Source organism: Pristiophorus japonicus, unplaced genomic scaffold (assembly GCF_044704955.1).
Source record: "Pristiophorus japonicus isolate sPriJap1 unplaced genomic scaffold, sPriJap1.hap1 HAP1_SCAFFOLD_82, whole genome shotgun sequence".
In the NCBI taxonomy this organism is placed as follows: Eukaryota; Metazoa; Chordata; class Chondrichthyes; family Pristiophoridae; genus Pristiophorus; species Pristiophorus japonicus.
This window is the reverse complement of record NW_027254740.1, coordinates 2,279,679-2,303,504: the sequence shown is the minus strand read 5'-3', so window position 1 is coordinate 2,303,504 and position 23,826 is coordinate 2,279,679. Positions and strand designations below refer to the sequence as shown.

At 46.6% G+C, this 23,826-nt stretch overlaps 4 non-coding genes across 4 annotated transcripts; all 4 read right to left on the bottom strand.

Annotated features, from left to right (window-relative positions):
* Positions 1 to 1,005: 1,005 nt before the first annotated feature.
* Positions 1,006 to 1,078, bottom strand: trnav-cac (transfer RNA valine (anticodon CAC)). Its single transcript has one exon. It is a non-coding gene; the product is annotated as a tRNA-Val (tRNA).
* A 6,513-nt stretch (positions 1,079 to 7,591) lies between these two features.
* trnav-cac (transfer RNA valine (anticodon CAC)) lies at positions 7,592 to 7,664 on the bottom strand. Its single transcript has one exon. It is a non-coding gene; the product is annotated as a tRNA-Val (tRNA).
* A 1,798-nt stretch (positions 7,665 to 9,462) lies between these two features.
* trnak-cuu (transfer RNA lysine (anticodon CUU)) lies at positions 9,463 to 9,535 on the bottom strand. The gene has a single exon. It is a non-coding gene; the product is annotated as a tRNA-Lys (tRNA).
* Positions 9,536 to 9,732: 197 nt separating this feature from the next.
* trnak-uuu (transfer RNA lysine (anticodon UUU)) lies at positions 9,733 to 9,805 on the bottom strand. The gene has a single exon. It is a non-coding gene; the product is annotated as a tRNA-Lys (tRNA).
* Between the last annotated feature and the right edge of the window lie 14,021 nt (positions 9,806 to 23,826).

The window sequence follows — 23,826 nt, the reverse complement described above, 5'->3', positions numbered from 1 at the left end:
GTAAGTTCAGAACAACCTTCCCTAGAGGTAAGCTCAGTGCAGGTACAGCCAGAGAGGGGGTGTGAATTAAACACAAAAAGGACTGAAGCATTAAACACATCACTTAAAATGTCCAAAGACCTCTTTTGATGATATCTTGCCTTATATCTGCTGAATGAGGATAGTTGCTTCTCTTTTTATAAATAAACAAGTGCTACCTCACGGCTGAGGCAGCACATTCCGGCTGCTTTCAGATGAGCTGTGAGAGATTATTTAAGAGTCCGAGGGTCCTGTAGCCCCCCACAATAGGATATCCTCTCCCCCGGAGTTTTCCTCAGCCTGTGCTCGGTGTACGGGGAGCTTTGGCCTGAGTCTGAGGTAGCTTGCATCCCAGGGATGGAGAACAACCCTCTGAGCTCTGGAACTGGGAAGAGCGAATAACTAATGAGTTGTTTGTGTGTTTGAAATGCGGCTTAGATCTGCTGGTATTAACCGAGGCAGGGGCTGTGAGACATTGCATTGTGTTCAGGTTTAATCACAGCAATATCCGCAGTCAGGAGGTGAAAAGGACAAAGAGCTGAAAAAACACAAGAAAAAACTTAAGAAATGTCAGCAATTGTGGTCAACTCTTTAATGTGTTTCCTGCTCGTTTAGTGGTGCGGCGCTCACAGAGGGAGCCCGGATTCAGAAAGTAACTCTTTCATTCAAAATCTTTAAAATAATGACATGCAACGAATTAAACTCTGTGCCGGGGGATGGGGATGGGTGAAGATTATTTGTTTTATTCCCCATTCATTAACCGACAGCGTTGTTTTGTACAATCGTTACTGAGGGACAGTGTAAACTTCAATAACTCAACTTTAATTATTTAAGGATTTTGAATCATTGATGAAGTTTTCTCCCCGATCTGACTTTACACACTCAGCATTTAGGAGACTGGTTTAAAATGTTCAGTGCTCATGCGACAAGGAACCTGGGGCGACATTTGTTCAATTTATTTCACAGCAAAAAGAGTCTCCAAACTAATGTTTCTGCCCGGGCTCGAACCGGGGACCTTTCACGTGTGAAGCGAACGTGATAACCGCTACACTACAGCAACGTTATGATTTAAGTAATCTCAGGAATATAACCAGAGCTTTAACCTACACAGCTGGCCGATACTTCATGGAGCTGTTTTTACGAGAATAGAATGAAGGTGCTATATTTAGGAAGGCTGTTAGTGTGGCAGGAATTGATCTCGTGTTTCCAAGACTTTACACATAGGAACAGGTGATGGCCATTTAGCAGCGAGTGGTTAGGATCTGGAATGCACGGCTTGAAAGGACGATGGAGGAAGAATCAATCTTAAATTTCAGACGGGAATTGGATAAGTGTCTGATGGAAAAACAATTGCAGGGCTACGGGGGAAGGGCGGGGGAGTGGGACTCTCTGAGATTCGGCACAGGCTCGATTGGCCGAATGGCCTTCTGTGCTGTAACCATTCCATGATTCGATAAGTTAGTGGCACATTTCATAGAGTGGATGGGAGCACAACATTGCAAAGGGTCATGGATTGAGTCGGCAAAACTAGAGGCATCTGATGCAGGAGATTCGCGTGGTGCGGAAATTCAGGTGTTTATTGACTTTGAAAGGAACATTTTTGCTTTGTGCCGTTTCTGACTTTGAAATATTTGTGAAATAATGTTTTGCAGAAAGGGATGCAGCATTTAACCTTCTGCCTTAACACTTCTTTCAGGATTTCAGCTCACATTTCGTTTTCGATATTATTCTTCCAGAATTGCTATTTTCTTTGGTGTTTTACAATAACCAGACCCTTGCTCTAAAGTCAGTCTCACTGTTTCCCCACTCTCCTGTTGATGTTATCAGCAATGAACATTTTTACCCAGACCCCGAAAGCACAGTATGGTTTCAGAGTTCACTTGCAGAGCACAGAAGAAATGATTCAATTATGGAGTTCCTTCAGTTAGCATTTCTTTAATTGTGCAAAAGAAGATTGTGAGTTAATTTATGATGATTTTCCATGAAAGCAACATAAAATTAAAAGAAATGCAATCGCCCAACATGGGGCTCAAACCCAGGACCTTGTCATTAAGAGTCTCATGTTCTACCGACTGAGCACGCCAGGCTTCTGGCTAACGATTGATTTATCGCTCATTGCAGCCAGGCGCCTGTTGGCCACCCGCAGCCTGGATGCACTAACGTCCCAACAGCTCATTGACTGTCGGAGTGGGACCGTGCGGTGCTTCAGAAGACAGGTCGAAAAAGCAAAGTCACTGATTCCGTCCCATGTGCTCCTCCGATCAAGAATAGCAACACACTAAACATGCTTCAATAATGGTTACACCTGAGCTCCACAGTTGTCAAGTAGATGGCTCGTTGGTCTAGGTGTATGATTCTCGCTTTGGGGTTGCTACTTGAAATTTGCGAGAGGTCCCGGGTTCAAATCCCGGAAAAGCCCTCAATTTACAAAAGAATTTTGAACTTGCATCGAATTTTTGCAAAGAAGGACTTGCATTTCGACAACACCTTTCAGGAACTCCTGACGCCCCAAAGCGCTTTACAGTAGTTGAGTTATGTTTGAAGTGTTGGAGTGTGGGGAAAGATGTGCCCGAATCAACCCACACGAACTGCAACTCTTTGCGAAGGAGTTCGGTGCAAAGAATCAGGTATCTCAGGGACTTGGCCTTTCTATGAATGAGTTCTGCTTGTACCTGCATTCAAGCTTGAAACAGTAACTGGGCTTCATCTCACGGGAGCAGCGTGTAGCGGATGGTGAGTAGGTGACCAGGTTGATGTGCGTCGCTTTCAATCTTTGAAATTTCACCAAACAAAGATACAGTGAATCCAACTGTCCCTGTCAAGCGACAGATTGAAGGAATCGGTGCTCCAAACAGAGCTGGAACACGCGCAGTGCAGTAATATGGTCTGCAACATTAAATGTCAGAGTTATTAAGCAGACAATAATTAAACATACACTTAACAACAGTACTTACACCCAAACCTTGCGAATGTTCGCCGAAGAACTCAAACACGTTACAGTTCCCAGCTCGGTGTACAAATTGATCATACATTAATCAGATTCTAAAATATCTGTTCCAAATGCCACATTTTATATCGTTTCCTTACATCTGCTACGTGACAATTTATATATTTAATAGTATTACCTAACACAAGTGCCCATCTTCTGATGGAAGGTCATTAACCTAAAACATTAACTCTGTTTCTCTCTCCACAGATGCTGCCTGACCTGTTCAGTGTTACCAGCATTTACTCATTTTATTCTCCTAACTTATAATCAGAAAATCACTTCCCTTGTCATCTAACTATTCTCCTTCCTGATATGTAGCCTTGTCCTACAAACCAGGCTCCTTTCGGATGATTCAGGCATTCATTGGAATTATAACTTCTGAACGATAACAATTATGTGAATTATGTAACTATGTAATACTAGCCACCAGAGGGCGCTACTGTTGGAGTCCTAATGGTCACCTGCCCACACGTGCAGGGTTAGTATAAAAGTTCGGCTGCCATGTTATTCAGGCACTCTGGAGTTGTAATAAAGAAGACTAAGGTCACACTAAATTTAGCTCACAGTACTCAGCCTCGCGGTAGTTCTTCTCTACACAACAATTGGCGACGAGTAACAGAATACGAACCTTCACACAACCATGGCTGCCGTTGGAATATTAGAGAGATCCGTAGAGGGTGATGATTGGGAAGCCTTCGTCGAGCAGCTCGACCAGTACTTTGTGGCCAACGAGCTGGAAGGAGACACTAACGTGGCCATGCACAGGGTGGTTCTCCTCACCGTCTGTGGGCCTAAAATATACAGCCTCATCAAGAATCTGCTCAAACCGACAAAACCAACGGAGAAGGAATATTCAGAGTTGTGCACACTGGTTTGGGACTACGTCAAGCCGGAGGAGAGTATCCTCCTGGCCAGATATCGTTTTTACACGCACCATCGCTCCGGGGACCAGGACCTGGCGGATTATGTCACCGACCTGAGACACCTCGCGGGACCTTGCTGCGTTGGGGCAAATGCTGTGGGACTTTTACGTGCTGGGCATCAGCCACGACGTCATTCTTTGAAAGCTGTTGGCTGCTGAAAACCGAGACCTGAGCAGGGCCATCGCGATCGCCCAGGCATACATGGCCACGGACGATAACAGCAAAGCTCAACATCGAAGCTCACCGGCAAGTACTGTGCATAAAATGATGTCACTAGCAGGCTGAACTGCATATGGCAGGGTCGATACGTCTGTGGCTGCAAGACCTGTGATGACTCAGAGTGCGCCATCGTGGGTAAATGTGAATCTATTAGCACCGTGTTGGTGCTGCGGGGGTTATCCTCGGTCCCATCAATGTCGATTCAAGCACTACGTGTGCAAAGGCTGCACAACGATGGGGTACCTCCAGTGAATGTGCAAACGTGCTGTGACATACCACGTAGCTGAGAATGATCGATCCGGCATGGATCACGCAGCACAGGCAACTCAACCCAAGGAACAAGGACTCCCAGGTGCAGGTGGGGATGCAGCATTTTATCAGGGAGGCTTTGAGGGTGTGCCCGAAACGTTGCCTTTAGCGACCTGTGGTTCGCTTACCGTGTCGGAGTTCTGAGTAGAGCGCTTGCTTCGGGAGTCTCATGTTGGGCATATGGGCAATGTGGCCCGCCCAGCGGAGCTTGTCGAGTGCGGTCAGTGCTTCAATGCTGGTAATGTTGGTGCGTCTGTCCTCCCAGGGGATTTGCAGTATCTTGCGTAGACAGACCTGGTGGTATTTGTCCAGTGATTTGAGATGTCTGCCGTATATAGTCCATATCTCGGAGACATACCGCGGTGCAGGTATCACCACCACCCTGTAGACCATAAGCCTGATGCCAGATTTGAGGTCCTGGTCTTCAAACACTCTCCTCCTCAGGTGATCGAAGGCTGTGCTGGCACACTGGAGGCGGTGTTGGACCTCGTCATCGATATCTGCCATTGCTGATAGTCGGTTCCCGAGGCGTGGAAAAGGCACTTACAGCCTTCCTAAATATAGCACCCTTATTCTATTCTCTTAAAACAAGCTCCTGAATTCTCGGCAAGCTGTGTAGGTTAGAGCTGTGGTTTTATCCTCAGATAGATTCGACCTCAGTGTTTCCGTATTGTAGTAGTTATCACATTCGCCTCACACACGAAAGGTCCCCGGTCCGAAACCGGGCGGAAAGATCTTGAAAACTTGAATATGGGCCGAATACCTGACTCCTGTTCCTAACTCTTACGTTCTTCTGATCTCTTGACCTTTCACAGAAGAACAAACTCTCCTCTAACATGCATGAGAAAGCTCCAGAAAATACTCCCCCCGAGGTGCTTTTGCGTGTGAGGCGAACGTGTTAACCGTTACACTGCGGAAACATCTCCACTTTCAGCACCAGATTACAAAATTAAACCCAATGAGATCGGGATAAAAGTTCCTCACATGCTCAGAGCAAAATATATGATTGATGGTCGACAGAAGAATGAACAAACTTCAGCACCAGGTCAGACGGAAATGTTCAGCGAGCAGGTGGACTGCTGAATCGCACTTTTAAGGAGTTGGTGGTGACAAAACAAATGGGTTTCGCTTAATGATTAAATGGGTCATGAACCCACATCTCCAGAGAAGAACAGTGACGTGAACACAGCACCTTACACCGCTCGGCCATCCTGACTCTTCAGTGCTGTGTGTGGCCACCTGCAGGTTGATTTTGAATTTTTGTGTCCTGTCACATGAAATAAACGAGTACAGCTGGCGTATCTCTGCCTGACATCGGGGAAACAGTGAGACAGATCTTGGAGCAAGGGTTTGGTTATTTCGACACAGCAAAGGAAATATTAATTCTGGAAGAACAATATCCAAAAGAACAATGACCAGTGAGCTCCCTCTGTGCTGACTGGGAATGTGTTGGCTCACCTTAAACAACTTCTGTCCCACACTGAAAGTTCTCAATCCTTCTCCTCCGCTGCCCTTTACAGAAATGTCACCAATCACCCAGCCACCGTGTTCACTTCCTCACAGTGGGGCCACAGAGGCTCCTACCATCTCCCCGCGATCAGCGAACTCACCCAGTTTACAAAATTATACCTCGAACACGTGCCTGGCAAAGGGCAGGAGAAGCCAGATAGTCTGTAAGCTCGGTCTATCACAGAAAGTATTGGTATTCATGATGATTACAGCAATTATTAATCGTCTCACAGACCTCAATTATTTTTATGCGATGAATTGATCGAGGATTGAAACCAGGTTAGTGCGCTGGATCTTAAACCCTTGAACACCAGGGAACAGTTATGATGCATGTCGATATATTTATATATATTTATATATGAACCAGAATGTCAATGGCTACCTACCTAGACCTCCTGGTGCCCACGGTTGTGTGTCTAACTTTGAGTGAGAGAAACGGTTCCACAGTGACACCTGTCATGTGTCCTCCATGGTTATTGCTTGTACTATTGCAAGTTGTGCACCAGAGGGCACTGCAGTGGGAGGCTTGTAGCTTACCTGTTCAGGTGTGCCTGGCCTGGTATAAAAGGCAAGCCATCAGGTGTGATCCTCAGTCTGTGGTTATCAATAAAGCACGAAGGTCACTACATTGTCTCGTGGAGTCTTTATCAGAGCATCTGAAGGTATAACAATTGGCGACGCGATTACGGACCTTCACACGAAAATGGCTAACCTTGGTACGTTGCAGCAGTTCGCCGATGGTGATGATTGGGAAGCCTTTGTGGAGAGGCTTGTCCATTTCTTCAAAGCAAACTATCTGGCAGGTGACAACCCGGTCACACTGGCTGATAAGTGCAGAGCTATCCTGCTAACCAGTTGTGGGCCCACCGTCTACGGCCTCGTCAGGGACTTGCTGGCACCAGCGAAGACAATGAACAAGATGTACGAGGAGCTTGTAACACTGATCCAAGAACAACTCAAGCCCAAAGAGAGCATCTTCACAGCCAGACAGCGGTTTTATAAACACCGATGGCCCGAAGGCCAGGAGATCACGAAATATGCTGCAGACCTCAGGAGGCTGGCGGCACCGTGGGATTTTGGTGACCACCTCACCGAAGCACTGCGGGATATCTTTGTCATCGGAATCGGCCACGAGGGCCTTCTTCATAAGCTACTGTCAGCGGATACCAAAGTCATACTGCAGAAGGCCATCTCCGTGAGCCAAGCAATTATGACCTCGACCTGTGGGTCTAGGCGGATGACTCATCCTCAGGACTGAAACCCGGCAAGTACTGTGCACAGAGTGGTGCCTTTTAGAGGCTGGACTGTAGAAAGTGAACCTTCTCAGGGGAGAGAGAACAGGCCCCCGAGTCCCTTAACTCAGAATCCATGGTCAGATCAGCCATGATCTTATTGAATGGCAGAGCAGGATCGAGAGGCCGAATGGCCGACTCCTGTTCCTATTTCTTCTGTTCTTATATTAATCATTTAAAGAGCTTGAATCATTGATGAAGTTTTCTCCCCTATCTGACTTTATACACTCTGTGTTTAGGAGACTGGTTTAAAATATTCACTGCTCATGCGACAAGGAACCTTGGGCGACTTTTGTTCAATTTCTTTACAGCAAAAATAGCCTCCAAAATAATGTTTCTGCTTGGGCTTGAACCAGGGACTCTTCGCGTGTGAAGCGAGTGTGATAACCGCTACACTACAGAAACGTTGCAGTTAAAGTAATCTTAGGAATATAATCAGAGCTTTAACCTACACAGCTGGCCGATACTTCAGAAGCTGGTTTTCCGAGAATAGAATGACGGTGTTGGAGTGGATTTTCAGACAAAGCAAAGCATGATGGGGTAAGCCACCACGAAATGAACTTTGTACCAAGAAGCCTATCTGCTGTCCCTGATATGAACTCTGCAGCAACAAGTGACTCCTGGCCAGGTGCAGGCCACTGTTTCATCGAAAGCTTTGCAACAGAATAACTAACCACAAAAGAAGATAAAGAGGAAGGGCCCACAAACTCGCACCATGCTATCAGGTTTTACTAGGACTAAAAAGTTGAATGTAAATGAGTTGCGTTGCCATATGGATCGATTGGTTGTTTGTAAATGAATTTAAATGATTGTATTCCGCCCCCTGTAAACTGCTTCGAACCCCGTGGCACAAGGCACTCGGGGAGATCGCTGGATCTCAACTCTTCTCCCAGAGCTTTGTTAGCAATAAAGTTGTTTCTCTTACCTTACCAGAGTCTATGTGAATTTATTTTCACTAACAGTGGATGCAGAGAGGATGTTTCCACCGATGGGGGAGACTAGAACTAGGGGCATGATCTTAGAATAAGGGGCCGCCCATTTAAAACTGAGATGAGGAGGAATTTCTTCTCTCAGCGGGTTGTAAATCTGTGGAATTCACTGTCCCAGAGAGCTGTGGAAGCCGGGAAATTGAATATATTTAGGACAGAAATAGACAGTTTCTTAAACAACAAGGGGTTATGGGGTTATGGGCAGCGGGTGGGGAAGTGGAGCTGAGTCCATGATCGGATCAGCCATCATCTTATTAATGGTGGAGCAGGCTCGAGTGGCCGTATGGCCGACTCCTGCTCCTATTCCTTATGTTCCGTTGACTAATACACATCAACATCCTGGGGGTCACGATTGACAAAGTAGATGTGGGCAAGCCTGACTAGCTCAGTCTGGAGAGCATGACATTTTTAATTTTAAGGTAATGCGTTCGAGCCCCACCTTGCGTGAATTATTTTCTTTAAACTATTATGTTACTTTCACGGGAATTAACCCACACATTCAAAAAGGAGTTAGATATGTCCCTTATGTCTAAAAGGATCAAGGGGTATGGAGAGAAAGCAGGAAAGGGGTACTGAGGGAATGATCAGCTATGATCATAGTGAATGGTGGTGCAGGCTCGAAGTGCCGAATGGCCGACGACTGCACCTATTTTCTATGTTTCTATGTTTCCCCTTGTGGGGGTATCTAGAACTTGGGGGCACAGTTTCAGAATAAGGGGTCATAAGAACGTAAGAAGTCGGAGCAGGAGTAGGCCACAGGTCCCTCGTGCCTGCTCCACCATTCAATACGATCATGGCTGATCCCCATAACCCCTTATTCCCTGAAGGTTTAAGGGTCGCCCATTTAAAACGGAGATGAGGAGGAATTTCTTCTCTCAGAGGGTGGTGAATCTTTGGAGCTCTCTGCCCAAGAGAGCTGTGGAGGCTGGGTCATTGAATATATTTCAGACGGAGATGGACAAATTTTTGGACGAGGCCACATGGATTGAATTGGAGAAAAGAAAAGGTGCGATCACACGACTGGGAATGTGCGAGAGACCCCCGAACATCCAGAGGGAGATATAGGGTCTGGTTATTGTGATTCAGCAAGGAAACTATCGATCCTGGAGGACAAATACTCTGTTCCAAAGGAAACGGACCCAGCCTCTCCAATTGATCAGTTAATTAATGATGTTTTCGCGTGAAAGCAACAGAAAAGTTTAAAAAAACGTATTCGCCCAACGTGGGGCTTGCACCCACGACCCTGCCATTAAGAGTCTCATGCTCTACCGACTGAGCTAGCCAGGCTTAGCAAATGTGACATCCTTGACGTATGTCAAATATTGTGGGTAAATTAATGATGATTGAAATCATGATTGAGTATCTCACAGACTTGAATTATGGAGTTCCTTCAGTTACCATTTCTTTAATTGTGCAAAAGAAGATTGTGGGTTAATTAATGATGTTTTTCCATGAAAGCTGCATTAAATTAAAATAAATGTAATCACCTGACGTGGGGCTCTGACCCACGACCCTGAGATTAAAAGTCTCATACTCTACCGACTGAGCTAGCCGGGCTTCGGCCCAAGACAGCTTTTTATCGCTTATTGTTGGCTCCGCCCCAGATGTTGAAACTTGCTGTTGAAACTTGTGTAGTGTTTATCACGTTTGCTTTACACGCAAAAGGTCCCTGGTTCAATCCCGGGCAGAAACATTATGTTTAAACTTTCTGTGGATGAACAATCGGAGGCGAGTTTAGTCTCCCGGCAAATGCTACCTGACCTGCTGAGATTTCCAGCATTTGCTGTTTTTATTTGCTATTTATTCTCCTGGCAAAAGGGCTCCCTTATTCATTAATTGCTCTTTATTTCACTTCAATAAATGGATAACATTGACTGAGAGAAAACTGATCCACCGGGGACCTTTTGCATGTGAGGCCAACGTGATATCCGCTACACTGCAGCCCATCAAAGGGCGAGAAACCATTTAATATAAAGGATGAGCTGACAAATATCAGGGGCAGTGCAGTCTGGTCAACGTCACACCCTCCTTTCTTATTCAGCAGAGGCATGAACGGGAGTCAGACGCCACAAAGTTTCATTAAAGACACAAATACAAGTAACACTTGCAAATCTTTTCAGTGTAAAATTCTTTCACTTTATTTGAAATCCTATTGCGTTGAATCTGCAAATACGCACGTTGGCATATTATCTTCAGTACTGATTGTATTTTGTGTGCACGATAGGAATAACCGGTGCTGTTAAATTTGATAATAAATTTGCCCCAGATCCCTGAAGACTTTGAACCAGAAAGCTAAAATACAGTGAGTAAAATGGGATATGGTTTTCGAGTTAAGATGCAAAGCACAGGACAAATGATTGAAGTATGGACTGTTCCTGAGTTAGCATTTGTTTGATTGTGCAACAGAAGGTGAGGGGTTAATTATTGATGGTTTCCCGTGAAAGCAAGTGAAAAGTTTAAGAAGAAATCATACGGTGCCTGTCAGGTGAGCGCTGCCTGTGATACCTGGTGGGAATGGGAGGGGATTTTAAAGCCCCTTGTATGTAGAACCTTCATATAGACGAACATCTCTAGCTCATTGTGGAGGTCTCATAGTGCAACGGTAGTGTGTCTGAATCCAGATCCGAAGGTTGTGTGTTCTAATCACTTCGGGGTCACTGTTCTCTTGGATATTTTTCTTCCAGAATTATTATTTCCTTGGCTGTTTGGCAATAACCAGAGCCTTGCTCCAAGGTCTGTCTCACTGTCAGGCAGAGATACGACTTCTGCCCTCATTTATTTCATGTGACAGGACACAAAAGTTCAAAATCAACCGGCAGGTGGCCACAGGCAGCACTGAATATTCAGGATGGCCGAGCGGTGCAAGGTGCTGTGTTCAGGTCATTGTTTCCTCTGGAAATGTCGGTTTGTGTCCCACTTCTGACATTTCTTATATTAAATCATTAAGCGGAACCCATTTGTTTTGTCAACACCAACTCCTTAAAAGTACGATTCAGCAGTCCACCTGCTCGCTTAACATTTCCGTCTGACCTGGTACTGAAGTTTGTTCATTCTTTTGTAGACCGGCAATCATATATTTTGCCCTGAGCATGTGAGGAACTTTTATCCCGATCTCATTGGGTTTAATTTTGGTAATCTGGTGCTGAAAGTGGAGATGTTTCCGCAGTGTAACGGTTAACACGTTCGCCTCACACGCGAAAGCACCTCGGGGGGAAATATTTTCTAGAGCTTTCTCATGCATGTTCAGAGGAGAGTTTGTTCTCCTGTGAAAGGTCTAGAGATCATAAGAACGTAAGCGTTAGGAACAGGAGTCAGCCAATCGTCTCATTTTCAAGTTTTCAAGATCTTTCCGCCCGGTTTCGGACCGGGGACCTTTCGTGTGTGAGGCGAATGTGATATCTACTACACTACTACACTACGGAAACACTGTGATAGAATCTATCTGAGGATACAACCACAGCTCTAACCTACACAGCTAGCCGAGAATACAGGAAGCTGTTTTAAGAGAATAGAATGAGGGTGCTATATTTAGGAAGGCTGTAAGTGTGGCCTTCGACAGCGTGGACCATTTTCCACGCCGCGGGAACCGACTATCAGCAAGGGCAGACACCGCCTCCAGTGTGACAGCATAGCCTTCGATCACCTGAGGAGGAGAGTGTTTGAAGACCAGGACCTCAAATCTGGCACCGGGCTTATGGTGTGCAGGACGGTGGTGATACCTGCCCCGCAGTATGGCTCCGAGACATGGACTATATACAGCAGACATCTCAAATCACTGGAGAAATACCACCAGGGCTGTCTCCGCAAGATCCTGCAAATCCCCTGGGAGGACAGACGCACCAACATCAGTGTTCTCGCTCAGGCCAACATCCCCAGCATTGAAGCACTGACCACACTCGACCAGCTCCGCTGGGCAGGTCACATTGTCCACATGCCCGACACGAGACTCTCTAAGCAAGCGCTCAACTCAGAACTCCGACACGGTAAGCGAGCCCCAGGTGAGCAGTGTCATTTATTTCACACTACTGTATATAACTGTACCTTACCATGCTATACATGACTGTAACTAGATATGACCTGTAACCACACGCATACTTTACCATCAGGGGTGCACTTGCAGGAGACACTGCATACCTGTTCCACACAGGTATATAATGGCAGGTCTCAGGCAAGTGTGGCACTCAAGAGCTGTGAAATAAAGGTGCAGGTCAAGAGTGACCTTGACTTCAGCATGTGCCTCGTGTAAGTCTGTACTGCAGGGTCAGGGCTTTAAAGTGGCGACGAGTTACGGGATCACAGAATCCACAGAATGGCTACCAACGGCTCAGATGAGAAATATAATGCTGGAGAAAATTGGGAGGACTTTATAGAAAGGCTCCAGCAAAGCTTTGTAACCAACGACTGGTTGGGCGACGATAAGGCAGACAAGAGAAGAGCCCATCTCTTGACCAGCTGTGGCTCGAAAACATACGCCTTAATGAAGGACCTGCTGACACCCGAGAAACCAGCAAGCAAGTCGTTTGAAGAGTTGAGCAGACTGGTGACAGACCACCTGAAGCCAGCGAGCAGCCTACATATGGCCAGACACAGGTTCTACAACTACAGACGTTATGTGGACCAGAGCATACCCGACTTTGTGGCGGAACTTCGGACGGTGGCGAGTTTACGTGTGTTCTCCAAGGAACTAAGGAGAGAAGTACTGAGAGACTTTTTTATTGAAGGAATAGGCCACGCAGGCATATTCCGAAAGCTTATAGAGACCAAGAACGTGACCCTAGAGGCAGCAGCACTGATTGCACAGACATTCTTGGCAGGAGAAGAAGAAACAAGGTTGATCTACACTGCGGGTACGACAACTAACGAAACATCGGAACAAGGGGTTCACAGCTTGAGACAAGCCGCTACCCCCACACACAGACAAAGGCAGGAGAGCAGGGCATCACAACAGGCAGTGGCGCCAGAAGCCATCAAGGGCCAAATGAACGGCCATTCACACCTCATGAACCCACAATGCGAGCAATCAACTTCAGAATGAGAGAAGCTCAAGAGAGATCAGCCAGACGCAGCTCATCCTTCGGAAACAATGGAAGCGGTCTTTGCTAGAGATGTGGGGGAAGGCACTCAACAAGGGGGTGTCGATTTCATCATGCTGTTTGCAGAAACTGCAACTTTCCAGGACATCTGGCTCACGTGCAAAAAAACAGCAGCTCGGCTGGTATACGAATCAGAAGGGTCGGAAAGCGGACAAGAAGAAGTTGGGGACAGTGCCCGGGACACCGAGGTACAGCGGGTCAACACGATCAATGTCCACTGTTCTTACAACAAGACGCCTCCAATAATGATGAGGGTCCTACTCAACGGGATACCCGTCAACATGGAACTGGACACGGGAGCTAGTCAATCCCTCATGAGCGTTCAACAATTTGAACAGCTGTGGCCGCACAAAAGCAACAGACCAAAACTCACAAGGATCGACACCAAACTAAGGACCTATACCAAAGAAATCGTCCCAGTCCTTGGCAGCGCCATGCTCTCTGTCACACACAAAGGGACAGTGAACCGATTTTCATGTGGATTGTCCCCCGATATCTCCCAACATTGTTGGGAAGAAGCTGTCTGGCAAAACTAAATTTTAAATGGGATGATGTTCACACCATGTCGTCAGAGGAACGGACCTCCTGCTCAACAGTTCCAAGTCGTTTTGAACATCTCTTTCAGCCTTCAAAGGGGCGAAAGTTAAAATCTACGTCACACAGGATGCCAGACCGGTCCATCACAAGGCTAGAGGGAAAAGATTGAACACGAACTGGACCGGCTTCTGCGGGAAGGCATTATCTCACCCGTGGAATCAAGCGACTGGGCAAGTCCCATCGTCCCCGTCATGAAGCCTGATGGATCCGTAAAAATCTGTGGGGATTATAAGTCTACCATAACCAGAGTCTCCTTACAGGACCAGTACCCGCTGACCAGAGCGGAGGATCTATTTGCCACATTGGCTGGAGGAAAACTTTTCTCGAAACTAGATCTCACATCTGCGTATATGACGCAAGAACTGACCAAAGAGACTAAGCTACTCACCACCATCAACACACATCGAGGCCTTTTCATGTACAATCGATGCCCATTCGGCATCAAGTCGGCAGCTGCTATATTCCAGCACAAAATGGAGAGTCTGCTCAAGTCCATCCCGGGGACGGTTGTATTTCAAGACAACATACTTATCACGGGCAGGGACACCGACTCCCATCTCTGCAATTTGGAGGAATTACTAAGTCGATGGGATCGGGTAGGCCTAAGAGTTAAGAAATCCAAGTGTCTGTTTCTCGCGCCCGAGGTTGAATTTTTGGGCAGAAGGATTGCCGCTGATGGAATCTGCCCAACAGAATCCAAAACAGAAGGAATTCACCTGGCACCCAGGCCCCGGAATGTCTCAGAACTGCGCGCCTTTCTCGGGCTGCTCAATTGCTTTGGGAACTTTATGCAGACATTTAGCACGCTGCTGGAGCCTCTCCATGTGCTACTCAGGAAGGGGTGCGATTGGTTTTGGGGGGAAACCCAGGAACGCGCCTTCAATAAGGCATGCAACCTTCTATGTTCCAACAGTGTTTTGGTTTTCTTTGATCCAGGGAAAAAGCTAGTTCTCACATGTGATGCGTCAGCGTATTGGGTCGGGTGCGTTTTACAACATGTCAATGATGCGGGTAAATTACAACCCATAGCTTCCGCCTCCAGGTCACTTTCGCGGGCGGAGCTCGGGTACTGTATGGTTGAGAAGGAGGCGCTCGTGTGCGTGTACGGTGTCAAAAAGATACACCAATACTTTTCGGGGCCAAGTTCGCGTGAGAAACTGACCACAAACCCCTCACGTCCCTGCTATCCGAGTGCAAGGCAATAAACGCCAACGCCTCAGCGCGCATTCAGCGGTGGGCACTCATGCTAGCGTCTTACAACTATACAACAGGGCACAGACCAGGCACAGACAACTGTGCCGACGCGCTTAGCAGGCTATCCCTGGCTACCACGGAAGTGTCCGACGAACAGGACTGTGAGATGGTCATGGCAATCAATGCCTTTGAATCCACAGGTTCACCCATGACGGCTCGCCAAATCAGAGCTTGGACGACCAGCGACCCCACGTTATCCTTCGTCAAAAGATGTGTTTTAACTGGTGACTGGGCAGAGACTCGTGATGCCTGCTCCGAGGAGATCAAACCTTTCCATAGGCGCATGCATGAACTATCACTACAGGCAGACTGCCTGATATGGGGCAGCCGAGTAGTTATGTCCTTGCGAGGTAGATAGCGTTTGTCCCGGAGCTCCACCGCGAGCACCCAGGGATCGTCCTGATGAAGGCCATAGCCAGATCCCACGTCTGCTGGCCTGGCATTGACGCGGACTTGGAGCTATGCGTCCGGCGGTGCACCATTTGTGCCCAACGCAGTAATACCCCCAGTGAGGCCCCCCTAAGCCCCTGGCGCTTGCACACCAAACCGTGGTCGCTGGTGCATGTAGACTATGCGGGCGCATTCATGGGCAAAATGTTCCTCGTAGTCGTCGATGCATTTTCAAAGTGGAACAAATGCACCATTTTAAACTCGAGCACCACCTCCACCACTGTGGAGAGCCTGGGAACCATGTTTGCTAGGCCCGGAATCCCTAACATATTGCTCAGTGATAATGGTCCGTGCTTCACCAGCGCAGAAATTCAAGATTTTATCGTTGACCACGGCATAAATCACGTTCAGACGGCACCGTTCAAGCCGGCCTCCAATGGCCAGGTGGAGCGAGCAGTGCAAATCGTGAAACAAGAATGCTAAAAATCCAAGGTCCCACGCTGCAGAGCCGCGACTGCTGCTGACATACAGCCCTCGTCCGCATTCATTGACTGGGGTTCCCCCCGCGCAACTATTGATGAATCGAACCTTAAAGACGAGACTCCCTTTAATCCTCCCAGATATGCATGAAATTGTTGAGGCAAAGCGCCGGAAGCTAACTGAGTACCATGACCGAAATTCGAGGGGGAGGTGGAATGTGATAGAGGACAAAGTGTTTGTGCTCAACTATGGCCGGGGTCCCAAATGGTTTGCAGGGACAGTAACAGATAAGGAAGTAAACAGGCTACTGTGGTACAAATGGACAATGGCCAATACTGCCGGAGGCATGTAGGCCAAGTAAAAAGTAGATTCACTGATAACACTGCAGAACCAGAGGCAGACTACAAATTGGAACTCACACCACATCTGGTGGACAGACAGAGGGAACAACCTGAGAAAAGGGCAGTCTCAAAAGACAGCCCAGGCGAGATACCAGCAATCACACCGAAAGAAAAACAGGCACCAAGGCAAACAACTGAACCACAACTAAGACGCTCCACGCGAGAGCGGAGACCACCTGAGAGACTGAACCTATAAAGACAATAATACCTTGGGGGAGGGTTATGTCATGTATCTCACACTACTATATATAACTGTACCTTACCATGCTACATATGACTGTAACTAGATATGACCTGTAACCAAAGCGTACTTTACCACCAGGGTGCACTTGCAGGAGACACTGCATATCTGTTCCACACAGATATATAAAGGCAGGTCTCAGGCAAGTGTGGCACTTGAGAGCTGTGAAATAACGGTGCAGGTCCAGAGTGAGCTTGACTTCAGCATGTGCCTCGTGCATGTCTGTACTGCAAGGGTCAGGATTTTACAAGCAGAGGAAACGTTTCGGGCACACACTCAAAGCCTCCCTGATAAAATGCAACATCCCCAGCGGCACCTGGGAGTCCTTGTTCCTCGGGTTGAGTTGCCTGTGCTGCGTGATCCATGCCGGATCGATCATCCTCTGCCACGTGGTTTGTCACAGCACGTTTGCACATTCACTGGAGGTGCCCCATCGTTGTGCAGCCTTTGCACACGTAGTGCTTGAATCGACATTGATGGGCCCGAGGATTACCCCCGCAGCACCAACACGGTGCTAATAGATTCACATTCACCCCCGATGGCGCACTCTGAGTCATCACAGGTCTTGCAGCCACAGACGTATAGGCCCTGCCATATTCAGTTCGGCCTGCTAGCGACATCATTTTATGCAAAGTACTTGCCGGTGAGCTTCGATGTTGAGAAGGTATCTGTTTGGTGTTATCGTCCGTGGCCATGCATGCCTGGGCGATCGCGATGGCCCTGCTCAGGTCTAGGGTTTCAGCAGCCAGCAGCTTTCGAAGAATGACCTCGTGGCTGATGCCCAGCACGGAAAAGTCCCACAGCATTTGCCCCAACGCAGCTGCAAAATCGCAAGTTCCCGTGAGGTGCCTCAGGTCGGTGACATAATCCGCCAGGTCCTGGTCCCTGGAGCGATGGTGCGTGTAAAAACGATATCTGACTATGAGGATACTCTCCTTCGGCTTGAGGTAGTCGCAAACCAGTGTGCACAACTCTGAATATTCCTTCTCCGTTGGTTTTGTCGGTGTGAGCAAATTCTTGATGAGGCTGTATATTTTAGGCCCACAGACGGTGAGGAGAACCGCCCTGTTCTTGCCCATGTTAGTGTCTCCTTCCAGCTCGTTGGCCACAAAGTACTGGTCGAGCTGCTCGACGAAGGCTTCCCAATCATCACCCTCTACGGATCTCTCTAATATTCCAACAACAGCCATGGTTGCGTGAAGGTTCGTATTCTGTTACTCGTCGCCAATTGTTGTGTATAGAAGAACTCCCCGAGGCTGAGTACTGTGAGCTAAACTTAGTGTGAACTTAGTCTTCTTTATTACAACTCCAGAGTGCCTGAATAACATGGCAGCCTACCTTTTATACTGGCCCTGTGTGGGCAGGTGACCATTAGGACTCCAACAGTCGCGCCCTCTGGTGGCAAGTATTACAGAGTTACATACATCACATAATTGTTATCGTTAAGAAGTTATAATTCCAATGAATGCCTATATCGTGCGAAAGGAGCCTGTTTGTAGGACAAGGCTAAATATCAGGAAGGAGTGTAGTTAGACGACAAGGGAAGTGATACTCTGATTATAAGTTTGATGAATTAAAGAGTAAATGCTGGAATCACTGAGCAGGCCAGGCAGCATGTGGAGAGAGAAACAGAGTTAAGGTTTCATGTTAATGACCTTCCATCAGAAGTTGGGCAGTTGTGTTCGGTAATACTATTAAAAGTTTCAATTGTCACGTAGCAGGGGTAAGGAAAAGATATAAAATGTGGCATTTGGAACAGATAGTTTAGAATCCGATTAATGTTTGATCAATTTGTACACCGACCTGGGAACTGTAACGTGTTTGAGTTCTTCGGCTAACATTCGCAAGGTTTGGTTGTAAGTACTGTTGTTAAGTGTATGTTTAATTATTGTCTGCTTAATAACTCTGACATTTAATGTTACGGACCCTATTACTGCACTGTGCGTGTTCCAGCTCTGTTTGGAGCACCGACCACTTCAATCCGTTGCTTACAGGGACAGTTGGATTCACCGTTTCTTTGTTTGGTGAAATTTCAAAGATTGAAAGCGGCGCACATCAATCTGGTCACCGACTCACTAACCGCTACACGCTGCTCCCGTGAGATGGAAGCCCAGTTACTGTTTCAAGCTTGAACGCAGGTACAAGCAGAACTCATTCATAGAAAGTTCAAGTCCCTGAGGCACCTGATTATTTGCACCGAACTCCTTCGCAAAGAGTTGCGGTTCGTGTGGGGTGATTTGGGCACATCTTTCCCCACACTACAACACTTCAAACATAACTCAACGGCTGTAAAGCGCTTTGGGGCGTCATGAGTTCCTGAAAGGTGTTGCAGAAATGCAAGTCCTTCTTTGCAAAAGTTCGATGCAATTTCAAAATTCTTGGCGAAACTGAGGGCTCGTCCAGGATTTGAACCCGGGACCTCTCGCAAAATTTAAGTAACAACCCCAAAGCAAGAATCATATCCCTAGACCAAAGAGCCAACTGTTTAACGAATGTGTAGATAAGGTGTAACCATTATTGAAGCATTTTTAGTGTGTTGCTGTTCTTGATCGGAGGAGCACGTGAGACAGAATCAGTGACTTTGCTTTTTCGACCCGTCTTCTGAAGCACCGCACGGTCCCACTCCGACGGTCAATGAGCTGTTGGGACGTTAGTGTATCCAGGCTGCAAGTGGTCACCCCGAGCGCAGCAGAGAGGTTTCTGCATTAGTTCTGGGTGGGGACAGTATATTTCCCCTTCTCTCTTCCTCTTGTCAATAACCCTGTGCTTTGGTTTCTCTATTTATTCCCCTGTCTCAGTTTCTAGTGTTTAAAAGGGAACAAAAGATGAAATGGGTGTCACTGTGGAACAATTTCTCTCACTCGAAGTTAGACACACTACCGTTGCACCATGAGTCTAGGTAGGTAGCCGTTGATAATCAGGTTCATATATAAATATATATAAATATATCGACATGTATCGTAACTTTTCCCTGGTGGTCGAGGGGTTAAGATCTGGCGCACTAACCTGGTTTCAATCCTCGATCAATTCATCGCATAAAAATAATTGAGGTCTGTGAGACGATTAATAATTGCTGTAATCACCATGAATACCAGTACTGTCATGTATCTCACACTACTGTACATAACTATACCTTACCATGCCATACATGACTGTAACCAGAGATGACCTGTAACCACAAGCTTACCTTACAACCATGGGTGCATTTGCAGGAGACACTGGATACCGTTCCCAGACAGGTATACAAGGACAGGTCTTAGGCAAGTGTGGCATTCGACAGCTGTGTAATAAAGGTGCAGGTCCTGAGTGACCTTGACTTCAGTATGTGCCTCGTGTGAGTCTGTACTACAGGGTCAGGACTTTACAGTGGCGACGAGTTACGGGATTACAGAATCCACAGAACGGCGACCAACGGCTCAGATGTAAAATACAATGCTGGAGATAATTGGGAGGACTTTATAGAAAGGCTCCAGCAAAGCTGTGTAACCAAAGACTGGTTCGGCGACAATAAGGCAGACAATAGAAGAGCCCATCTCTTGACCAGCTGTGGCTCGAAAACATACGCTTCAATGAAGGATCTGCTGGCACCCGAGAAACCAGCAAGCAAGTCGTTTGAAGAATTGAGCACACTGGTAAGAGACCACCTGATTCCAGCAATCAGCCTACACATGTAAGCTACCTCGGACCCGTGCCAATAGTCCCCGTACACCGAGCACAGGCTCAGGAAAACCCCGGGGGAGAGGATATCCCGTTCACTGGGCCTGCCAGCAACACTGAACAAGTGCCCGGTCTGAAACTTTCCAGTGTAATAACTTGCAACTGGAACATCCAACAGTCAGGATGGCCGAGCGGTCGAAGGCGCCGTGTTCAGGTCGCAGTCTTTTCTGGAGATGTGGGTTCAAATCCCAATCCTGACATTCAGTGTTTTTAATTGCAAACTCATTTGTTTGGACACCACTCTCAAGTGCTTTGGGACATCCATCGAACTTAATAAAATGACCCCACTTCAATTGCAAACAGTGATATCAAAGTTACTTCCCAAACCGGGAATCGATTACGGGTGGCTGTAACGAAAGGAATGCTTTTGTGAAGCATTGAAAGGTGCCCTCGAAATGTCTCGCACTGCTCATTTCAAAACGCGGTTATAATTTGTTTCAGTGCAAAAGAAGGCAGGCTCGAAGGGCCAAATGGCCGACTCCTGCTCCTGGTTCTTGTGTTCTTATACAGAGCACAGAACAAATGATTAAAAGATCAACTCTCCCTGAGTTCGCATTTCTTTCATTGTGCAAAATAATTTATGGGTTAATTAATGATGTTTTCCCGTGAAAGCAACATAAAAATTTAAGGAAAATAAATCGGCCAACGTGGGGCTTGAACTCACAACCCTGAGATTTAGAGTCGCATACACGACCAACTGAGCTAACCAGGACTGCTTAAGTTGCGTCTTCCTGTCGCTGATGGCTGCCAGGGGCCTGTTGGCTCCGCACCATGGGTTTATCTCGAACTTCAAACCTCGAAACTGGTTCTCCTGATTTCCAAGCCACTTGCATTGCAGAACCTTCATTTCGACGAACATCTCCAGTTTAATGTGTAGGCCTCGTGGCGGAACGGTAGTGTGTCTTACTTTAGATCCGAAAGTTGTGTGTTCAAATCAGGTCGTGGTCACTGTTCTGTCAGACATTTTTTTTCCAGAATTAATATTTGTTTTGCTGTTTGGCAATAACCAGACCCTTGCTCCAAGGTCTGTCTCACTATTTCCCCGGTGTCAGGCAGAGATACGCCTGCTGTCCTCATTTATTTCATGTGACAGGACACAAAAGTTCAAAATCAACCTGCAGGTGGCCACACACAGCACTGAATAGTCAGGATGGCCTGACTATTATCCCTACCACAGTGGATAACCTCATATTTCCCACATTATACTCCATCTGACAAATTACTGCCCAGCCACTGAGCCTATCGATATCGCTTTGCAGATTGTTTGTGTCCTCCTCACAACTTGCTTTCCCACCGATCTTTGGATCATCTTGGCTACATTACCAACATATCGAGCACAGAACCAATTATGGACCTACTGACTTTCCCTCAGTTAGCATTTTTTTCATTGTGCAAAAGAAGATTATCGATTCATTAACGATGTTATCCCATGAAAGCAAAATAAAAGTTAAACGAAAATAATTTGCACACTTGAAAGGAATATTTTTGGTTGGTACAGTTCCGGTCAGAGAAATGTTGTGAAAGGAACTTTTTGCAGAGAGAGGGATTGAGTATTTCAGCTTGTTGCTGAACACTTCTCTCTGGGCGCAGAACTCGGCACCAGTTTCTGTAGTGTAGCTGTTATCACATTCACTTCACACGTGAAAGGTCCCCGGTTCAAGCCTGGGCGGAAACATTATTTCTGAAACAAAAAGTGGTTTTAAATGTTCATTGTTCATGTGACAATGGCCTCCTTCCGTGCTGTAAACTTATCTGATTCCATGATGAGCAATGAACATTTAAAACCAGTCTCCTAAAATGCAGAGTGTGTAAAATCAGAAAGGGAATAAAACTTCCTCAATGATTCAAGTTTCACAAATTATTAAAATTAAGTTGTTGAAGTTTCGACTGTCCCTCAGTGATCATGTTAGCATTTCTTTCATTCTGCTAAACAATGCTATCGGTTAATACCAGCAGATACAAGCCGCATTTCAAACCCGGAAACAACTCATTCATTATTCACCCTTCCCAGTTCCAGTGCACAGAGGATTATTTATACTCCATCCCAGAAACTCAAAGCCAACTTCTGACATTCCTTATTTCTATTTACCAACTCATTTGTTTTGACACAACTCTGAAGTGCTTTGGGTCATCTGTGTAATTTAATTCAATTACTTCACTTTAATTAAAAACGGTGGTAGCAAAATTACTTCTCTAACTAGAAATCGAACCCCGGTAGCTGTCATGATCAGAATGTTTTTGTGAAGCATTTAAATATGCTCTCTAAAAATCTCGCATTCCTAATTTACAAATAGGGTTACCATTTGTTTCAGTGTGAAAGAAGGAGATTGAAAATGACAACAAAAACACCAGGTAGCGACTACATTAAGATAAATTCAAACTTTTCACAAAGTTGGTTTTAGGAAGTAACGGCTGAGCTAAAGGTGGCACGAACCAGTTCCATCAGAATGTTAAATGTTTCTATGAGATCCCCGCTCATCCTTCTAAATTCCAAGGTACAAAGGCCCAGTTGATCCAGCCTCTCCTCATATGTCATTCCGGCTTGCCCCTTAACCTTAGACTGTGTTCCCTGGTTCTGGACTTCCCCAACATCGGGAACATTCTTCCTGCATCTAGCCTGTCCCGTCCCGACCAAATTTTAAATGTTTCTGTGAGATTCCTCTTTCATCCTTCTAAACTCTAGTGAATACAGGCCCAGTTGATCCAGTCTCTCCTCATATGTCAGTCCTGCCATCCCGGGAATCAGTCTGGTGAACCTTCGTTGCACTCCCTCAATAGCAAGTACGTCCTTCCTCAGATTACGAGACCAAAACTGAACACAATATTCCAGGTGGGGCCTCACCAAGGCCCTGTACAACTGCAGTAAGACCTCCCTGCTCCTGTACTCAAATCCCCTCGCTATGAATGCCAACATACCATTTCCCTTCGTTATCGCCTGCTGCACGTGCATGCCAACTTTCAATGACTGATGAACCATGACACCCAGGTCTCATTGCACCGCCCCTTTTCCTAATCTGCCGCCATTCAGATAATATTCTGCCCTCGTGTTTTTGCACCCAACGTGGATAACCTCACAGTTATCCACATTATACTACATCTGCTATGCATTTGCCCACTCGCCTAACCTATCCAAGCCACCCTGCAGCCTCTTAGCGTCCCCCTCACAGCTCACACCGCCACCCAGTTTAGTGTCAACTGCAAATTTGGAGATATTACACTGTTAAATGTTCATTACATGTTACAATGAATATTCTGAATCAGACACCTCAAGTAAAGTGCGTGCAATGGGCAATGATTCAACAATTAACATAAGTACGGAAGGAGCAGGAGTCGGCCATTCGGCCCCTCGAGCCTTCTCCACCATCCAAAAATATCGTGGCTGTTCTGATCCTGCACCCCTGCCCT